Below are 6000 nucleotides of genomic sequence, written 5' to 3' on the forward strand. Positions count from 1 at the left end.
TCCGAGACTCCTGCCAGGAATGCCTTTTGTGCCTTTCCTTTTTGGTCACCTAATTTACCCCTAACTCATTTCCTTCACCTCTGTCCTCAGTGCAGAACTAGGAGGGGCAAAGAATAATTTTCAAAAAAGTCAAAAAACATGACTTAAATATAAAATGAACACATGTCAAAGCTTTATTAATTGATTAATGAATGAGGACATCCATAAGATGTTAACATTAATTCAAAGAGAATTTGAAAATGAATACAGAGTTGGTCAAAGGAATGCTGAAATAAATTTAACAGCAAAGGTTATTGCCCTACAATGCAAGAAAGTGCAACTTTGGGGTTCCCCTTTTTACCAGACAGAAAATATTTGCATTGCTATTGGACAAGAATCATTTACTCATTTTAAGTTTCCTATGAACTAGCTTCTATCCTCATAGAGTCGTAAAATATCCTAATCAATAGTGAATCAGAAGTCAAGCAAATGTACACATCCCTAGAAAATCAGATGATCCCCAGGTGAAACTGGCATGTTGAACAACACCTGACACCACGCTGAGAGGACATCAGTCTAGTTCTTTTTCCTATTTCCAAGTCTGGATGATTTCTTATTAACAGTAGAAACCAGGAGAGTGGGACACTGGGACAGACAGGAGAGAGAATTTCACAAAGGAAGTGATCAAGTGTCAAATGCAGCAGAACTTGGCTTGGGTCTAGAGGCTTGTTGGCTGTTGGCAACCTTGAGGAGACCAAGTGTCCATGAAGGAGAAGGTAGATTAATGGTGGAATGTGAAAAAGTATGGACAAGTCTTTTAAAAATTTTGTGAAGATGGAGGCTAGGGGACAAGGGAGGATACTAACATGGTCTTCTATAGGCTTCCATTTTTGGGGGAATTGGCCACACCTTCTCCTTTCTCTCTCTCATTCATAGAGAAGGGGAATAAAAATAATAGAAGCCTACCTCTCCTAGGGTAACAAAAGGAAAAGCAATAAAAAGATAATAGAAGCTTTAATGAAATCAAATGCTACTGGAGGATTGGTAACATGGTCCAGTGACCTGAGGTGATGCCTATTCAGAGATGTCCTTTAATGTAGCTTTAAATTGGGTACACACAACCCCATGCCTCACATGCCCCAGTTCATGTCTATCCTTGGAACATGTACAGGTTGTTAAGGAAAATGTCCACAGTTAAAGGAAAGCTCGTGAGGCAGCTGACCCTAGTGAGGGAGTTGTATCCATCTTGCCCAACCTCCTACACAGCTAAATTCTTGAAAGGACTGTCTTCCCTCCTTTTCTCTATCTGACCTGACTACTCTGTATCATGGACACTGCTGGTCACTCCCTAGTTCTTGAAATTACACACACTCTTCCATTAAAAAGCCACACTTGGTTTTCCTTTTTCGCCTTCCCTGCTCTGCTGCTCCTGCTCCAGTATCTTTTCGGGTTCTTCCTCTTCACCCAATATTAACAGTTGTTTAGGACTCAATCCTAGATGCTCTTTCTCCTCACCCCATACTCAATGTCTAGGCCATCTTATCCATGACTTCCAGTTCTCCTGCCGTACATTCCTCAAGTTCCCCACATCCTCATCTCTATTCTCCTCTCTCCTCTGAGCTCCAAACCCAAATGTCTAACTGCCTACTGCACATCTTCCCTTGAATGTCTCATGGCATCCCTGTTCTCTTCCATATCCCTCATGTCTATCCTCTTCTTTCCATCCTCTTGGCTATCATTCCTCGTTATTCTTTCCATCCCAGCCATCATCATATCCTATCTTGTCTGCAGTGGCTTTCCTATTGATTTTTCTGTTTTGTTTTTTTTTCTGGTTCCTCCACCCTCATCCTTCCTCCACACTGTAGCCAGACCGATCTTTTCAGTATGCATTCTCCAGGCCTGCCCTCCTCCTCCTCACTCCCAACATCACCACCTCAGTTCTTGGTTGGGCATATAGGTGAGGCGTAGGGGTTGGGGGAGGGAGGGATGGACAGGTGGGACATGGGGGATTCTTAGGGCAGTGAAACTATTCTGTATGAAACTGTAAGGGTGGATGGATACGTGATGGTATACCTTTGTCAAAACTTATACAATGTACAACACAGAGTGGACTCTGAAGGAAACCGTGGTCTTTAGTAAATGGTGTATCAATACTATCTCATTGGTTGTAATAAATGTACCATACACAGTAAGGCAAGATGTTACTAACAGGGGACCTGAGGGGTAGGAGAGGAGGCTGAGAGGGTATAGAGGGTATATGAGAACTCTTTGTACTTTACTCTCAACTTTTCTATAAACCTAATACTGTTCCAAAAAATAAAGTCTATTAATTTTAGAAAATCCTGACACCCAGACTATATCCCAGACCAATTAAATCAGGATCTCTGATGGTGGATCCCAGGCATCAGAGTTTTTTCAAAGCTTCCTAGAAGATCCTAGCATGTAGGCATGTTAATAACTACTGCTTTTTTTTTCAAGATTTATTTATTTATTCATGAGAAAGAGAGAGAGGCCGGGCAGAGACATAAGCGGGGCAGAAGGAGAAGCAGGCTCCCCATAGGGAGCCCGGTGCAGAACTCATTCTGGACCCTGGGATCATGACCTGGGCCAAAGGCAGACACTCAACTGCTGAGCCTACCAGGCATCCCAGTAACTACTGTTTAGACTGAATTCAGAATGGGAGAGGCAGACCACAGCTGGGAGCCTTCTCTCAGCTTTGGAGTGGTTTTCCCAGGAAAGTGGGTAGATATTGGCACAACTTGTCTTAAAGAAGGAGATGGGAGCAACTGAGGGCAAGGGGATCCTCTTCTGTGAAAGTTCAGGTGCCTTAGTGATGGTCCCCTGGACTCAGGGAGACCAAGTAAACAGGTTTAACCAGCTCCTTCCTATGTTGCAGTTCCCCATTATTCCATTCCATTCTGTCGGCATAGACATGTCTGGGCCATGGGAGATAGGCTCTTGAGGAGACCAAAGGGCTAGGGAGGTTAGGGGTGTCACAAGGCTCTTAATGCAGACAGCATCAGCCAATTGCATGGACCGAGGCTAGGAAAGTGATCAGTCTTGCTGAGAATGGAACAGAATGAGCCAGGCAGTAGCAGGAAAAAAAAAGAGCCAGAGCAGAAGGCATCTGAGAGAGGAGGCGGGAGGGGCTTCCACCTACATGCCTAGGAGTGTGAGGCAGTAGCCTTTGGAAAGCCAAGGGGCTGGAAATCTGGGTTATAGCTTCACGGGAGGCCTGAGCTAGTTTATAGGCTGAGTAGCAGGAACAGGAGACCAGAAAAAGCCAGAGATTTACAGGCCAGAGAATGGCCTTACTAGGGATCAAGTGGAGAGAACGGGGTCCCTGGAGGAAAGACCCCATCTTGTGATACAGCTGAGAGATGCTCTTTGAATGGTCTTCACCATGGTGGAACAGTCAGTGGCAGATATAGGTTGAGAAAGTGACTTAGTCAGTGGGTGTGGTTGCAATTCCTGGCCCTTGATTCCAGTCTTGGTGCAAGGGTGTCTCTGTGGTTGTAGACAAGGGAAGGCTTCCTGAAGGAGGTGACTTGGAGATGGTGGGGGCTTAGGCAGTGGGGAGGGCAGGGAGGGTGACCACAAAGCTAGGGTGGCTAATGACAGAATGGTCAGCTTGAAGTCAGGGAGGGGACTGGCAGCTGTCCTGGAGAATGAAAGGATCTAGACTTCATTCCCTGGGACATCCTAGCTGGAGAAATAAATGAATCTGAGAGCCCAAGGACAAAGCCAGTTCTTTGTGTGTATGGCAGAGGGGACCGGATAGGAGATGGTCATTTAAGCTATGGCCACCCAGTCTGGCAGGAGACTGGAGTGGTGCAGGGAGTCCTTGCAGGTCAGGGCTCTGTTCTGCAGGTGAGATGGAGGGCATACCCTTCCCCAGACCCTCCTGACCTCCTCCTGAGCCTCAGTTAACCCCCAGTGTCTAGTACCACGCATCACATGGCTTCCCCTGGCCTCCCTTGGCAGGGTCCCAATGGCCCAGGAGGCAGGCCTGCTTATTTGCCCAAGGGGAGGCTATGCAGGTGTGCAAGCCTGTGTGTGTGTCTGGGACTAAGTAATCTGTGGGGTGTTTATATGGATCCCAGTATGTGTCTGGGTGATCCCTTGGGAAAACTGGAAACCTCAGTTGCCTTTAGCCCCCCCTCCCTCTTCTATTTCAGGCTGAGACCATATAGGATGATAGGGATTGGGAGGAGCAGAGACCAAAGTGCCTGCAGGTTCCAGAGCCCAAAGAGATTGCAAGTTATCAGGGCCTCCAGGACAAACCCCAGACTACCCCCTAGTGTCTAGCTAAACACCACTGGCCTAGGCTCAGCTCTCCTGTGTGGTTAGGCTTGGAAGAGCAGCCTCTGTCTCTGATTTTCCTAGATAGGCTTTTCCTGTGTGGAGTTCTCCATTTTCCTGGCAGCTGATGTGGGCAGACAGGGTGGGTGGGTGGACAGGGAACCTGGGCCGTAGTCTGGTTCTTCCCTGACTTGCTATGTAATTGAGTGAGACCCAGTTTCCTGGGCCTCAGTTTCCCTACCACAGTGTGCCTCCTAGAGTGGCTGTCCTCATAGGGAAATGACATCATACACCCGTGGTCCTATTCAAAGTTCTTAAGCATGACAATGTGGCCAATCAAACCCAGGCCCAGGGCTTGGTGACCAATGCTTGGGATGAACCAGCCCCTTGGAGGTGGGGCTGACTTTGACAGGCAGGGGCAGGGATGGGGGAAGGCAGTTTTCCAGTGGATAGGCCTAAAGAGCTGTGGCGAGTAAGGAGAGAATGGAGTGTGGGGATGTGGTCAGGAACAGCATCCAGAGGGTAGTAGGGCTGATGGCAGGGGCCTCAAATGCCAGGCCGACCATTGGAGAATCATGGAAGGGTTCTGAGAGGGATGGGCATGGTCAGGTGGGTGCCTGAAGATTGCTCTGGTAACCAGTAAGAGGATGGATTAGAGTCCTAAGGACTAAGGCCAGGAGACCACTTGAGAAAATGAGATAGTGGGAAGGAAGTAGAACAGACCTACACATTGGTCTTGACATTGGGGAAACTTTTGTCTGGCTACCAGTGCCCATCTTAGAGAGGGTTTGGTATAATCACTCATGAAACCTTCACAGGATGACCAGGAAACATGCAGTAACAGCTTTGGTATCCACTTCTCAGACAGCAAAACTGATCAGCATGCTGGGTAGCCTTTGGCTTGGTCTCCTGGTTGGTCTTGTTTCAACTAGCTGGGAACTCCACAGATAGGTAAATACCGATCATGCAAGATGTGCTGAGCCTCTAAGGCTGGTTCCAGACAGCCCTAGAAGCAGAAAGTTTTCTTTCTTTTAAGGGCTTCACTTGCTGAGTATTTACTATATACCGAGTACTGCATCAGATGCTTGGCACAAAGACTTCATTTAACTTCACAAGAACCCCCCCCCCCCGAGGAGGTGCTGATATTATCCACATTCTACCAATAAGGAAACCAAGACTCCTCCAATGGCTTGCCAAAGATCACACACAGCTTTTCCTTTAAATGGGAAAGCTTGGATTCAAGCTCAAGCCAGTCTGACCTCAATGATGACTCTTCATGATGGCCACGGAGGGCGTACTGTGAGCATGAAACCGCAGAGGGCAGAAAGCCCATGCCGGTGCCCAAGGCTAAAGGGGCCCAGTAAAGACACTGGGCTCATGTCACAGGGACTCCTGTGGTGATGAGGAGTGGTGATGGCTCCCAAGGATCAGACCTTGGGCTCCCTAGGCCCCTGGGAAACATGGGCATCCCACTGGCCCTAAACACCCTGTTCTTCCCAAGGAAGGGCCATGGAACCTGCTCAGGAGACTGAATTACATCCTCACCCTCCAGAGCCAGCATTTCCCCCTCCCTCTGTCATGGACTCCTTTTCACTCTCCCCTCCCCCACAGAGCTCCTCTCACCACTATCCTGCTCAGACCCTTCCAGAACTAGCAAAGCCATTGGTCCAGGTGGTGAGAAAGAGCACACATCCAGATATTGAAAATGTACACACAAAG

This window comes from Canis lupus, chromosome 9, assembly GCF_011100685.1.
Source record: "Canis lupus familiaris isolate Mischka breed German Shepherd chromosome 9, alternate assembly UU_Cfam_GSD_1.0, whole genome shotgun sequence".
Taxonomy (NCBI): Eukaryota; Metazoa; Chordata; class Mammalia; order Carnivora; family Canidae; genus Canis; species Canis lupus.